General features: G+C 43.4%; 1 protein-coding gene across 1 annotated transcript in view; it reads left to right on the forward strand.

Annotated features, from left to right (window-relative positions):
* The first annotated feature begins 8,981 nt into the window (after positions 1 to 8,981).
* The window catches only part of LOC124776755 (discoidin domain-containing receptor 2-like), a 198,800-nt gene continuing 191,334 nt past the window's right edge, over positions 8,982 to 16,447 (forward strand). Inside the window, exon 1 of the mRNA XM_047251888.1 lies at positions 8,982 to 9,282. The gene's annotated coding sequence lies outside the window, so the exon portion shown is untranslated. The remainder of the gene's footprint in view (positions 9,283 to 16,447) is intronic.

Genomic DNA, 16,447 nt, shown 5'->3' on the forward strand with positions numbered 1-16,447 from the left:
TCCATAAATTAATTTTTTCTAGGGAAAGATACATATTGAAATTATCCAAGCACCTTCTATGACTTCATCACGTACATTGCTTTTATCTCCCTCAACAAGTCACTGACATCATATAAAATATTTTATTTGTACATGAGCTCAGACCTTAGATTATTAGACGAATAGTCTAGTATCTGAAAATATACTAAAACTCTGTTGGCAGTACACTTGTGGTGCAGTACGTTAAGTGATGTAGGGAGGACTACATTTCCAACGAATATTATGAGAGCAGTGTTTGCTTTGGCCGACCGTTGTGGCCGAGCGGTTCTAGGCGCTACAATCTGGAACCGCGCGACCGCTAGGGTCGCAGGTTCGAATCCTGCCTCGGGCATGGATGTGTGTGATGTCCTTAGGTTAGTTAGGTTTAATTAGTTCTAAGTTATAGGGGACTGGTGACCTTAGAAGTTAAGTCCCATAGTGCTCAGACCTAAATGAACCATTTTTTGTTTGCTTTGCAAAACACCTCCAACTTCACTCTATAATGCGCACCTTTAAGAGAATGGAATTACATCAATGGATGTCTGTGGCATCGGTCGAAAACCTAACAAAAAAGGGTGCTATATAGTGAATTCAGTGTACTCACATCTTCCAGTCATAAACTTTGAAGAGTCCTGAATGGACTGATCATCTGTGGAAACATACATTGACGAGGCAGCTGAAAAGTGTTCAGCTGTATGTCTGTGAACGCCCTCTCTTCGGAAGTCGAATTTCATCTTGGGCCCCAACAAAAATTCGTTTTGGTGGACAATCGAGGTGACAGCACCGCAGTTAACTCTGACGCAGCAATCTTGCAGGCATTTCTGTCAAACCATATGTATGATACAGACAGAAGATGGAAGAAGGACAACACAAAATGATTACGTCGTTACGTCACGTCACATCTGACGTAGTTTAATACCAAATACACATTAGAATTTACTTATAATTGAAGAAAACAATCCTGTTGAAAAACATCCGCAACTGAGCATTATACCAGAGGTTGAAAATACCGCTTCAGTTACAAATTACTTTATTTTCACACTACCAGTTTCGGACTATTGTAAGCCCATCCTCAGGTGTCGTAGACATGCTGTGGTCCCCGAGCGCTGCGTGTACCAGACGCGATGTGCTGCCTAAGAGCGCAGAACAGGGCCAAGCGTCAATTTGATTATGTACAGCAAACTGCAGAATCATCGTGAAAATTTTTAGATGAGATAAACAAACTTACCCGTCGTTCCGTAATGAATTTGTTTTCAACCCTGGACAAACAAGATTTGAAGAGGAAATGCATATGAAAAGAACCCTGGAAATTAGAGCGCCTTAACGTGTTCGTATGCAGTTATGCTGACTGTTAATCTGGATGGAAAATTGGTTGGAAAGTTATTTATTGAGCCGTCAGAATCTGGAGGTGCTGTACGCCTATGATTCTTTTTCGTTCGGGTGACCTTGCAACGGCAGTAGGGAATATTTACATCACAGGCGGGCAAGAGTGCGAAAATGGGCGAAAGAGAACAACAACTATGGTATGAGCACTGCTTTTGGTCAATTGATGGTCAAAATAACTTGGTTTTGCTTGACTTCTGGTCTGAGTATTCTGAGGCTGAGTATAGAAATCATGTCCTTTTAGAACTAACTGTTGTTCCGGAAAAGTGTGTGACGTAGCAGCTGATACCACCTGGAACCACTGGACAAATTTAGCCTCTGAATGTGGGCACTTTTCCGTGCCTCTGAGACATATTATCGTACTATCTGCAGCTAAGCCTTAAAGGATAGCCGTTTTCACGATAAGGTCCATGACGGATTCGCATTCAGTTGTGTGCCTTCACATTCCATCAGCGATCGTCACCCCGTTCACTGATTCTGTATGCATTCTTTAACAGTGGGTACCCATCTGAACGTCCTGCCCGCATTGTAACTTCAAAGGTGTTCGCCTTCGATCTTGATTTTTCGAAGCTTTGAGACGCTCCATTTTTTATTCGGTGTTCATGATACAAGTTAACGGTTGGTTTGGAACATTTCTTGAATGTGGGAGACGTCCAATTTTTGAAGAGTAATACGTTACATCCGACAGCAGGTTGAACTCTACACTTCCCGAAAACTCAATTTCTGTCCGCTTCCCAATGCACGCGGTGAGTCATTAACGGCTAATATTGTTCACACAACACTTTCAAATGAGTCTTACTGATGAATGAACTAGCCACCCCGAACTAACGGGCTGTTTGTTGATGAAGCAGTTAAACCTTTGGGTTTATCAATGACACTGTAACTCTGCAAGTGTCGGGAAAGAACTTGGAAAAGTACTTGAACGGAATGGATAATGTCTTGGAGGAAGGAGGTACTAAATCGAACTGGACATAACATAAATTGACTAAAAGAAGTAATCGGTTGATACAACTTGAGTTATCAAGGAATCGTCAGTTTGGTAGTGGAGGGTAGCGTGGGAGATAAAAATTGTAGATAGAACCATGGCTTGACTATAGTAAGCAGATTCAAAGTGAGATAGGTTGATGCTGTTACGCAGAGTCCAGAAGATATGCACAGGATAGACCGGCACCGAGAGCTGCAGAGTATCAGCATTCGGATTGAGGACCACAACAACCACAACCATGAAAACAGAAACATCTTTTATGACTGTGTAGTCGCTAAGTCAAACAAAATGTAACGCCCAGCTAATTAACACGTCAACCTAAGAAGAAATTTTAGCAGTTTCTTATGTCATTTTTGCTAATGACTAACAGGGCACATTAACACATTAACTGTATCTATTAGTGCACTTAAATGTTAAGCTGAAGTTTAATTCTTTCTTAGGTTATAAAAAGAAACGTGTAAAACAGAAGGAACAGCGGGGGAGGCGCTATAGGCTCTCTTTCCAGATCCCTTACTGTTTACGGCGCCGCTGTTTGTGTGTTTTACGACGACTGTTAAGTTGCGTCGTTTCCACCCCACGGCGTGCGCGGCTTGTTTGGCCGCACGCTGGGGGATACAGTGCGGGGTCGCTGTCCATCGCCACATCAGCCCCCGGACGGACACAAATATTTACTGTCTCCCTCCACATATGCGTTGTGCAGTCGGTGCTGTGTACAGCCGGTCAACTCAGATTTTACATGGGACTTCTTAAACGTATAAAATATGCACCGTTTGTTAGGTTTTTGTGTTATGATAGCAGGTCTCATTCTGCTAACCATATTCTGGCACTGCTTGTTGCAAGTCGAAGTGGAGGATGTCTGGGACGGGAATAACGCCTCTTGAAAGAACACTGACTTCCATAAATGGATGAAAATGTCGTCGAAACATGTAAAAACTGAAACAAAATGCGGTATCTGATCAAATGTAACAGGAAACCCCTAGAAGTTATTACTAAACGTCATGAGAGACGGACTCATCAGTACAAAAGGAGGCGGTGAGCACTGTGTTGTCAGTAGAGAAGGAGTAACACGAGAAAGGTGGACCAGCCATTGGACGCCACCTGAGTAACAGATACATTAGGGACATCTTAACCATTCTAAAGCTGCCCAAGTCGACTGTTAGTGATTTGTTTGGACGCGAAAACGAGAAGGAACAGCCATACCTAAACCATGAGCAGGCATATTTCAAGTACTGACGGACAGAGACCTTGAGTGTTGTAAAAATTGCATGAGATCAGCAAAAGGAATCACTCCTTAGTTCCCAACTCCACCAGCAGTTCAGTTAGCGCAGTAACAATATGCAAGGAGTTAAAAAGAATAAAGTACAATGGTTGAGCAGGTCCTCATGAACCACAGATTTCAATAAACGGTAAGTGACGCTAGAGCTGTAAACAGCGACGCCATTGGACATGGATGATTGGAAACGGGTGATTTGGAATGAGGAATCAGGCAGTACCCTATCTCAACCCGATGGAAGAGTTTCCGTTTGGAGGCTCCCTGGAGACGTTATTTGTAGACAAGTGTTGTGGTATCGGGATGTTAAGGTGTGCTCCCATTATAGCGCTTTTTTGGGGTGGAGGACGGGAGGTCATTAGTGCTCTGACTGGTTTGATGCTGATCGCCACGAATTCCTGACACATAACAGTCGCTGTGTGCACCCACTTTCCGAATGGACGGTAATCTGATGTTTGCCTGCCTCCTATGTGTGTGCGGGGTCATTCGCCACCTCTGTTCGTTGCCGCCTGTACCCTTGTCGCTGCAAGTACTCTTCAGGCAGCGCTGTAGATATTCTGCGTGCACTGTCGTTGCTTACGGTCCACAAGGTCTCGTCTCTCAACTGACTGTGTTATGTCGTCGTGTAATTGTAGTAGTCGTCTTTCTATGCAATCAACAGTCACAATATAGGCATGTCTTCTCCTCCTGACCGAAATGTTCTTTTTTCTTTTCTTCTTTTTTTTCAGTGTCACTTGCGACTTACGTCCTCAGTTATTTGCTGGATTTATTCAAATGTCTGTCTTATCTACCGTTTTTACCTTCTACAGCTCTCTCTGTAGGAAGTTATTCCGTAATGTCTTAACAGACGTCCTATCATCCTGTCTCTTTTTCTTGTCAGTGTTTTCCACATACTGCTTTCCTCGCCGACTCTTCGCAGAACCTCCTTATTCCTTACGTTATCAATCCACTCAATTTTCAACACTCTTCTGAAGCATTTCGTTCTTCGTCGTCCAATCTTATTGTTCCCTCTTAGCTGTTGCACATATTGTGTATCACCTGTCTTTCGCAATAGCTTACCCTCTATTAGAATTTAGAAACTCTTGCACCATATTAAACTGTCGAACACTTTCTCCAGTTCGGCAGCTCCTATGAATGTGTATGGATTTTTCTTCAGTCTTGCTTTTGTTATCAACCGCAAAATCAGAACTACTTCTCTGGTGAAACTTCCTGGCAGATTAAAACTGTGTGACGGACCGAGACTCGAACTCGGGACCTTTGCCTTTCGCGGGCAAATGCTTTACCAGCTGAGCTACCCAAGCATGGCTCACGCCCCGTCCTCAGAGCTTTAATTCCGCCAGTACCTCGTCTCCTACCTTCCAAACTTCACAGCTCTCCTGCGATCCTTGCAGAACTAGCACTCCTGGAAGAAAGGATATTGCGGAGACATGGCTTAGCCACAGCCTGGTGGTTGTTTCTAGATTGAAATTTTCACTCTACAGGGGAGTGTGCGCAAGGTTCGCAGGAGAGCCTCTGTGAAGTTTGGAAGGTAGGCGACGAGGTACTGGCGGAATTAAAGCTTTGAGGACGGGGCGTGAGTCGTACTTGGGTAGCTCAGTTGATACAGCACATGCCCGCGAAATACGAAGGTCTAGAGTTCGAGTCACAGTTCGGGACATAGTTTTAACCTGCCAGGAAGTTTCATATCAGCGCACACTCCGCTGTAGGGTGAAAATTTCATTCTACCTCTCTGGTGCCTATACGTTTCCTAAAGCCAAACTGATGCTCATCTAACGCATCCTCAATTTTCTCTCCCGTTATTCTGAATATTACTCTTTTCAGTAACTTGGATGCATGAGTTGTTAAGCTGATTGTGCGATAGTTCTCAAACTTGTCAGCCCTTGCAGTCTTTGGAATTGTGTGGATGATGGTTTTCGGAAAGTGTAATAGTGGATCCACCATCTGTTCCCTATCGCCCTGTTACTTCTTCCTCCGAGTTTCAAGCGCAACAAATGCTTGGGGGATGAGCCGTCTCTGGTTCAGAAATGAATCATGCCCCCGCTGGGATTGACACGTATCATTCTCAGTCGCTCCCTGACATTCTGCATCAGCATCTACATACATACTCCGCAGTCCACCATACGGTGCGTGGCGGAGGGTACCTCGTACCAAAACTAGTATCTTCTCTCCCTGTTCCACTCCCAAACAGAACGAGGGAAAAATGACTGCCTATATGCCTCTGTACGAGCCCTAATCTCTCTTATCTTACCTTTGTGGTCTTTCCGCGAAATGTAAGTTGGCGGCAGTAAAATTGTACTGCAGTCAGCCTCAAATGCTGGTTCTCTAAATTTCCTCAGTAGCGATTCACGGAAAGAACACCTCCTTTCCTCTAGAGACTCCCACCCGAGTTCCTGAAGCATTTCCGTAACACCCGCGTGATGATCAAACCCACCAGTAACAAATTTAGCAGCCTGCCTTTGAATTGCTTCTATGTCCTCCCTCAATCTGATCTGATAGGGATCCCAAAAGCTCGAGCAGTACTCAAGAATAGGTCGAATTAGTGCTTTATAAGCGATCTCCTTTACAGGTGAACCACATCTTCCCAAAATTCTACCATGAACCGAAGACGACTATCAGCCTTCCCCACAACTGCCATTACGTGCTTGTCCCACTTTATATCGCTCTGCAGGTGTCGTGGGGTTTCCTACCGTGGTGTTTCCTACCATGTGGTTTCCTACGATCAGTGGCACACTAAACCTGTCAGAGGCCCCGGCCGGCAAAACAAATCGAGGCTCCCCTTGCTGCCCCCTCGCACCCTCCTCACCACACAGGATTTCTCCGAGAGTTTCAAACGCAATCATTACATGATTTCTGTTGTTCAAATCTATTATTTATGTTTCGCAACTAAGTCGGCATAGAGTTGGCGGGGTGTATAAAAATGAATTTCTATTTACCAAACCAAAAGGAAGGTCACTGTGTACATAAAACTTCGTTCAGTGCATGGTGGAGGGTACGTTACTTACGGATTTCAACAAAAGCCACAGTGTTGCTCCGATCTTCATGAAATTTTGTACATTTGATCTTCAAAACAAGGAGAACCCCACCGTCTACGTGAAATTTCATAGGCGTACGGCGGAGGGTGCCTTACAACAGAATTACACACCATTTGCCTGTCAACTTGGGAGTTGGCTCATGTATGTATGTTTTTGTGGTGAAGGCATTTACTCAAGCCAACGTATGCTGGATGGCGGATGGTTGGCCTACCTTTAAATAAATTCAACATCGTCTCGTCAATCATCATGAAAGTTGGCAGATATACATATTTTTTCATAGACGGGGAAAGAGGAGATGGCATGACGAAGGCGGAGGAGGAGATACACGGAGAGAGGAGAACGTGTGGGGGCGGGGAGGGGGGAGGAGCAGGTAAACAGAAAAAGGGGGGAAGGTGATGAATGACTAATGGAACACTGTAATAAATACATAAATTCGGGGTGTTATTGTGAATTTGATGTGCTATTAGAAAAGAAGGAGGTGGACAGAGACGGGTCGATGGATAGAGAAGGAGAGGAGGATGGAGAGGAGGAGGAAGTGTTGTGAGAGAGGGGGGCAGATGGAGGAGATGGAAAGAGAACCGGTTGGGGGAAGGAGGAGGTGGATACGGATACGAGATAGGACTAAATGGACAAGAGAGATGAGGGAAAAGGGGATGAACTGACATAAAACTGGGATGATTAAATATCCGGGCAACGGCGGGTTTGCTATTGGTAATTAGATAAAGATTTACGCGACAATGGGCGTGTTCATCTGAAAGAAATTACAGAATATTTCCCTATGGTTAGATGCGGCATATAAAGTCTCGATAACAAGAGTGTTGTTCTTGATGAATACAGACGGTAAAATTCGCTCAAACCAAAATTCATCTGGTTGGAATTTCATCTTTATAAAATGAACTTCATAATAATCAGCTGAAAAATGTTCCTGTTGGAGGACAATAACGGGAAGTATGATCGTTTTTAAAAGTTTCTGATAGAAAAGTGGGCAACCAGCTGTCTGAGTCCTCATTCCGCCTTTCTCACCAAAAATTCTGGAAGATTCACAGGACGAGTGACCATGTTATGTAAGAAATTTGCCAAGTAAAATTTCAGTTTTGTTAATTTAAAAATTCAATAAATAGCATATAGTGAATCAGAATTTTAGAAAAACCGTTAAAAGCGTACTTTTGTGAATGAGATCCGCCAAATACAAATAATTAGTTTCGTATGATATATATGACGAAACTCCAGATCGGCAAGTCAACTTTGCGAAATTATTGATGCTAATCGACGACGACACTGTCTGAGAAACGGTGACAACACCTGATCTGAGGGTCAGCGACTGGTGTAGACAAACAGTGGGGCAGGCTCAGTTCGCAAACATCTCGTTAGGGAACCGGCTGCTCTGGACAGCTTCGCTACCTGCTGCACCCTTGTAGGAAACCCCACGGCAGGAAACCCCACGTAGCCGCTCTGGAATGATACGCCCAGATATTTAATCGACGTGACCGCGTAAAGTGCTACGCTACTAATGGAGTATTCAAACATTACAGGATTCTTTTTCCTATTCATCTGCATTAATTTACATTTATCTATATTTAGAGTTAGCTTCCATTCCTTACACCACTCAAGAATCCTGTCCAAGTCATCTTGTATTCTCCTACAGTCACTCAACGACGACACCTTCCCGTACACCACAGCATCATCAGCAAACAGCCGCACATTGCTATCCAACCTATCCAAAAGATCATTTATGTAGATAGAAAACAGCAGCGCACCTACCACACTTCCCTGGGGCACTCGAGCTGATACCATCACCTCCGATGAACACTCACCATCGAGGACAACGTACTGGGTTCTATTACTTAAGAAGTCTTCGAGAAACTCACATACTTGGGAACCAATCTCACATGCTCGTTCCTTAGTTAGGAGTCTGCTATGGGGCATTGGAGAAGAATGCATACGGGCCTCTTCGCAGTTGTCCCACACTCTGCGAATCCACTTTCCAGGCTCCGAGCTCTCTCGAGGTAAGCATGTGCTTCCGCTGGCTGTGGAAACGCGGTGGTAGACGTAGAAGAGGAAGCCCACCGGAAGAATGGCACAGTGGATGACGGCACGCCGCTGTGCCGGCAGGCCAGTGCCGATTGTGAGGAACTGCTGGCAGCGCGGCAAGCAGCAGGCAGCGAAGGAAGGGAAGCGCAGTGACGGCTAGGGAAGGGAAGGGAAGGGCGTGCTGGCGCGGCAGGGACCTGTTGTGCGCCGCCGGCTGCCTACCGCTGGCGGCTGGCAGGCCGTCAGTCTGCCGCCGACTGCCCAGGCGCGAGCACCGCCGCGCGGCCGCCACTCTGCCACGCCACGCCGCCCCACGCTCTCCGGACGCTCGCACAGCCGGCCTCCGCGGAAGCAGCCTCTCACTCGCCGCCGGATCCACGCCTCACGAGAGTGTCGGCACCCGAGTTCTCGCCGAGGTGCAGTGCAGGTCGTGTCGTTCGTGTGTGTTCCGACCTTCGATCGATTTCTTATATTTCTCTGGCGTCACATAAGTACTGAACTACGGTTGCTAGGAGTATACGCTGTGCTGCGCTGTGGACAGTGCTGATCATGTGATTTTTCTGGTGAGTCTCTATTCGATTTACTGTGTTGCTTATAGCGTTCGTGTTACTACTGCATAGTGCCCACTGAACACAAATCTGCTCCTTGTTGAAGACTGCTTGATTATGTTTCTCGTAGAGTTACTCGTACAACAATAACTACTCCTTGACACCAATACTGAACCTGCAAACAACTCGATTGAAAGCTAGTATCAACAGTGGCACTTGCTTTCCAACACTACCGTTTATTTACAATAACAGACACTCAGTTACGTTTAAATTTCTACCTGTCTCACGTGCTTTCTTTTCGGTGCCTTATACAAAGCACATTTTCTTCGTTCAAGTGCTCTGTCCGTTACATATTGTTGTATGACGCAGTACAAGGTTTGTCTTACGTGAGCCAAGATGTGTGTCACCAGTGTTCGAGAGATTGTTGTAATGATTCCTTAGCAGACGTAATATTTGCAATATTTTCATTTGTATTTTGTTTTCAACTGTATCTATATCTAAGGTTACATAACGCAACGTAAAACTAGAGCTTCTGTTAAAAAATCTATTATTCTTCATCGGTCTTCGCATTTTCACTTTTTTAACTATAGCGACAGCTCATCGTGTCATTTTAAGACATTTTCGAGGTTTACCGTTTACAGTAATGCACGAGTTCGTTAAGAAACATCGTTTCTCTCCACCCTCCACGTCCGTAATTGGTTGACAAAAGAGTTAATTATATTCCAAAAATGCCTAGCGCGAAAGATAGAACACAGTGACTATAGGGTACCGGTTCTAAGTGTGAAAGCTGTTAAAATCTACCACTAGATGACCGCTGCTATTTCGTAGCGTAGCGTTGGACGTTGTTTCACGAACAAACGCTCGCGTAGTGTGTTCTGCGGAACACGTGGACTTGGCCTTACTGCGCATGAGCTACGGTAGAGCGCGATGCTGGGGACGCATGGCACACTGTGCACAAACAGAATAAACGTTATCACGTGTGATGGCTTGGGCAGTCTTCGTAATCAGACCCAACTACGTACTTGACACGTCTGCTTTTGTTTTCCTAAATACTTATTGATATAAGCATTTTTAACGAAAAGTGGTTGCCATAGTCGTTTACCCTCACAACAGTTCCATGATGAAAATACCGCTTCAGCAGTATCTTAACTATTTACTTACGACCCAACTAGTTACAAACGCTGGCGTAGTGTATTCTGCGGAACACGTGGACCTGGCCCTACTGCGCACGAGCTGCGGGATACATGTTTATTTCATAACTTGGTTCAAACAATAACCAATAGACAACCTAAAATTCTCTGTCCATTTGTAACAAATGGGCTCACCCGTCCGGTTACCGTTAAGAACAAAATTGTGAAATAAACATGTATCCCCGAAGACTTGACTCTAACGCCATAAAACTAATTGGATCACAACTAATATTTGTCATGTAGCTGAATCAGCCTTTTTCGTCATGACAGAATTCTACAGCTGCGGACGCCCACAATACAAAAATGTCTGCCTCTGAGTGTTGTCCAACGTATAACTGAAATTCAGAGGCACTGGTGTTCCAGTGCTACTATTAAGATGTGAATGATGCACAAGGATTAGGTGAAAGGTAAATTTCTCCGTCTTCATTACTCGTTTCGAAAATTGTGAACACAAGGGGATGTAGTGCAATGCAATGAAGAAACATGTGTAAACTCCATTTCTCCACATTTTCTTTTCTTTGACAATGCTGGAGGTTGTGTACATATTCTTAATACTCTGAATTATCTCCATACACGAGAAATTTTAATACGAGATGAAACAAATGCCTTCACTTCTTTTTTCGTGTATGTCTTATCTGTGCTTGACGAAGAAAGAATGAAGTCCCTGCAGCTTCAAGAAAGACTAGACTTAGTGTAAGTAAATTGCAGTTTATGTGAATCACATTACTGCATGTTCAGTTTGAAAGACAACCACCTAATCTGGTCGGCTATGTGAGACCTCTTCCTTTTACGTATATGAACCCTTTGGAATAAAATGGTTCAAATGGCTCTGAGCACTATGGGACTTAACTTCTAAGGTCATCAGTCCCCTAGAACTTAGAACTAATTAAACCCAACTAACCTAAGGACATCTCACACATCCATGCCCGAGGCAGGATTCGAACCTGCGACCGTAGCGGTCGCTCGGCTCCAGACTGTAGCGCCTAGAACCGCACGGCCACGCCGGCCGGCCCTTTGGAATAATTTCTGTAAATGGTTACATTAGTAACTATAATAACGTTATTTCGAATTTGCTATCCGCAAACGTAAACCATCAAATTTACTCGGGCTTTCAGATACACCAAAATGTTTCAGACTAATTCTATGCAATCGCTGAAAATTACTGGAATCTCTGAAAATACTGTGTGAGGATTTAGTAATCTAGGGTTTAATAGAAAACATTCACCTAGTTCCCGTATGCAGTTTTTCTTCCGTTTATGGTTCACTACGAAAAATACACCATGAAACATTATCCAAGAAGCATTTTATGACTACTGGGCTAAAACCTAAAAAGCGTATTCTATCTCAGACAGCTGTGGTGTTTATGGTGATACTAACAATGGAGTGAAAATCTTGGAAACCGACAAACTTCCTCTTGCGGGAAGCACAGCGATGGGAGAGCGGCAGCTTGATGAATCACGGGGTCACTGAACTAGTGACTGTTTAAGAAAAGGAAAGAAGAGTCCTAGAACCCCAACATCCGCCGTGTAACCTTTAACCGGATAACATTTTATGGCGGGAGTTATCAGGCGCTACGCTACGAGGCGAGCGGTAAAATATTTCATGCTCAGCTGTAACCGACACCCCCCTGTCCGATCGGCTATTTTACGACCGCACGCGAGTGCACTTCGACCTCTGACCTGCGGTGTACTTTCTTCCGTTTATTGAAAAGCTCCGGCATTAAGCGCATGATGAAAGATACTTTACTGTTCCGACGACTAACAAATCTACTGTGCCATGACCCTGTACAACACAGAGCTGACCGCCATGTAGATAACATGAACAGATCCTGGACACATGGACGGATGTAAGGAAAAGCGGGCAGCAAAAGTACAGTTTACCAACAACGACATACCTTCGACAGTTGTGGAAACGAGCAGTGAATGAGCGGTTTTTACAAACCTGTTGATTCACTCCTGCGGTAAAAGTCGTATACGAGGCTTGTTACAATAGAAAGAGACTGGTGCCATGAAATGTGTGTACTTACCGAATATGTTCAGTGAGCGTTGACCACCTTCGATGTAGGACCCGTTTGAGTCCTCGCACGCCCGACGTCCTTCCTTCCACTGCCCAAAATATTTCTGCATTTCGTTTCCTGTGAGGTTGCGCGGAAGTTCTTCCCATTGTTCTTGCCTTTCGGCCGAGTGCAAGAGAACGATTATAGGAAACTGCTCGTCAAGTGCAACTAAGTAGATAACTTTTGTTCAAACTGAATACAGTGTAACGACAAAGTTGAAGATCGCAGTTTCGAAATAATACGCGACGATGGATAATTTCTTTGTAGTGTGAGTAGCCTCATTTCTATCATGTCGTAGTATTTAGCGAACTGAAGCACGATGTCACTGATGGTAACGTCAGTTTTTTAGGAGATTACAAAGTAATCTGTTGGTTAAAACTTTTCAGAAAAAAATAAGTCCTGAATCTAGAGAAATGTGTAGTTGTATGGCTCTTAAGAGTGTTAGTGTAACAACATTTGACCATACGATCAGTACGTACCAGTTGTGCCGGATATGCAAGTACACGGGAGTAACAATGCATGGGGATTATCACAAACCCTTCGCCGTACATTAAGTATGTTCTTCGTGATTACCTGCTACTATAAACCGTAATCTGTATGAAAAATACAGTATTAAATTTTTGACAGTTGGAACGTCGCCTGTGTGTGCGAGGGATCTACGTGAAACTACCGTAATTCGTTGTATACGCGATGTAGTGGGTAGCAAATGGTAACATGATTGTCTGACTCACTTTAAAGTGGTCGCAAATGTGCTGCCGAAAATACCAGAAAGAGGATAACATTATTTTTATTAAATAGTTGAAATCTGGTCAGTTAAGCTGAAAGACAAGGCTGTAGGCATATCCTACTTATTTCAAAGATCCTTAGGTAATGATTCCGTAGCGATCGCCAAAATAGAGGATCCATTACGATTTCAGCTGGAGAAAATAACAAAACATTATAACACTTCATCCGTGAAGAAATCGAAAAGAATCTTTGATATTGTATAAGACTGCTGTGCTACAGACTGAAGTATACAAGCAAACTTCCGAACAGGCTTTGAAGGCCTAACGGTACCGACCGAACACCGTGTAGTCCTCAGCCCTCAGGTGCTACCGGATTTTGATACGGAGGGGCATGCGGTAAGCACATCGCTCTCCAGGCCGTTGTCAATTTTCGTGATCGGTACAAACCGAAGTGTATAAACGCAAAATCTCATGAAAAACCATGATTTAGTTTGCTAGAGACGTCATCGTAAAGGTTTAGCGATATTGCGCCACTGGAGGAAACTCATCTGTTGGGTGGGCTCGATTTCGAACCATGGGCGTCCTGATAAATAAATCAAATATTTAATACAGTGCCACATCACTGTGGTGTACCAATAAAATTGTCTTAAGAACGTACAAATTGACGCCTTTTATACCAGCATCACTTGGAAGTTAAGCTAAATTATGACAGTAATTTTTGCACAGCATTGTAGACTGATAATGCATACACAGCCTATCATGGGCGAACACAACGCCTTACGAAGTTCAGTGGTGGCACTGTAAGAGATTGCTGGCGGCGCCAGCAGTGTAAGGTAAATGGTTCAAATGGCTCTGAGCACTATGGGACTTAACATCTATGGTCATCAGTCCCCTAGAACTTAGAACTACTTAAACCTAACTAACCTAAGGACAGCACACAACACCCAGCCATCACGAGGCAGAGAAAATCCCTGACCCCGCCGGGAATCGAACCCGGGAACCCGGTGTAAGGTAAATCTGTGACAATACCAGCCGCTGGTGCTGGCGAAACATTAGAAAAATCACTAAATAAACATTGGCCGACGAGAGCGAGACAAAATCGAAAAGGCAGTATATCAACAAGTGGCTACGAAAGCGTTAACAGTTCTGTGCAATGTATGTCTGTTAACTGCACTGAATCAAAAAATGGTTCAAATGGCTCTGAGCACTATGCGACTTAACTTCTGAGGTCATCAGTCGCCTAGAACTTAGAAACTAATTAAACCCAACTAACCTAAAGACATCACACATCCATGCCCGAGGCAGGATTCGAACCTGCGACCGTAGCGGTCTGCACTGAATCATATATATATATATATACAGCTTCCTATTCTTTTCAACGAAGTTTTCTGGTATGAGAGAAATCCCATTTTATGCTGTTCCTTTTACATTCGTCATGTTTCTGTAAATCATTATTTTTTCCCGATTACGGTTTTTTATTTCTGGCACTCATATTCTCTCCTATGTTAAACGTCTTTCAGCGAAACCCATCGCCATTTGACGCTTACAGTGCGCGGTCATTATTTAACTGCTGTTTAGGAACACATATTTAATGTGTTATTTAACATTTTTGTCTCTTCACTGCATTAATACTTTCGGGCTGTTTACTTTAAAAGAAAATTCATTGTACTTAGGAGCACCTAACTGGGATCGAATGTCATAACGAATCAGTGTTGAAGTGCACTGTTTCAGTGTTGCGGTACTGGGACTTAAAAAAACGACTAGAAGCCAAATATCGAATCAAGGTAGCTGCTTTCACTGTGGACAGTGTGTTCCTCTCGTCTTTGACATTACAGATACATCTAAAGCATGCATTTGTCGTGAATACCACTGTTTTCCTTACTGTAATTTAAAGTTTCTTCGAAGGATGGGTTTTAGCATTCGTCGAAAGTGCCCAATGGAATCGCAGAGGTTCAAAAAAATGGCTCTGAGCACTATGGGACTTAACATCTATGGTCATCAGTCCCCTAGAACTTAGAACTATTTAAACCTAACTAACCTAAGGACATCACACAACACCCAGTCATCACGAGGCAGAGAAAATCCCTGATCCCGTCGGGAATCAAACCCGGGAGAATCGCAGAGGTCCTATGGGAGGCTGTCCTGTCTAGAAATACGAGGGCGGTGATTCAACCAACGTGTCAAGATCCTCGATTGTTCCAGGAGGCCGTCACTAGAGTGGAAAAAAAATCCAATAAATAAAGATACGTCATATTTTTCTCAGGCGAACTTGTTGGACCGTTAACCGTTGCAGAAGAAATTTTCCTAATTTTACAGACAGTGAATTACAACACAACATTAAATTTATTGGATATTCCACCGTATTGACAGCTTAAGTCTTTGCTCTATTCATCTATTCTTTAATTTATTTAAGTTATTCTGTGTATCTCAGGACGATAACATTTGATTATCTGTGACATTTGGGTGTCTTTCTTCTGGACCAGAGGATGTTTCCAATTTTCTTGATAGCTTATGACATTTACAAAATTACTAGAAAGCACACGAATTTGTAATTGTTAAGTGACGCACTCATTTCTTCCCGTTATATTTTTTGTAAGTAATTTTACAGCTATTTTACATATTATTTCAGATGCATATCTGTTTATTGTTGTCCCTCATTTAGCCGAGATTTACCTTTGTAAATTATTGAAAGCAATATCCTTATCTGAGTGTTTGTGAAATATTTTCCTTCTGACAGAACCCCTCAGATTCGTTATGATTTCTCCGTGTAGCAAACGGCACGTGTGCCTTTAAATGATGATCTCACTTCCTTATTTCCACTAATTACTATTAAGTTATGGTATTTCAGTGAAAGTATGACGACATTAAAATCCCCGATTCGTCTCGCATTAAGCTTAACCGTTTCACAGTGTTTGTTGTGCAGCACTTCTACGAAGAAGACTCAATCGGAAGGAACTCGCTGAGAATTATTATAATCGTGGAGAAACTATTTGGATATAAACATAAATTTAATTTCAGTACGAAGAATGTTCACAATACGAAAACTATAAGCCAGACGAGTTTAGAGATACTAAACCTTAAGAGAGTTAAAATAGCTGCCATTACAGAGTACAATAGCTTTCCTGAACATACCTCAGGTTGATAAATTCCATTCTCGATTTTGTATGCCGTGCATAGTTGTGTGGTTACCGATTTCACAGAGAGTCACG

This window comes from Schistocerca piceifrons, chromosome 1 (genome assembly GCF_021461385.2).
Source record: "Schistocerca piceifrons isolate TAMUIC-IGC-003096 chromosome 1, iqSchPice1.1, whole genome shotgun sequence".
NCBI lineage: Eukaryota > Metazoa > Arthropoda > Insecta > Orthoptera > Acrididae > Schistocerca > Schistocerca piceifrons.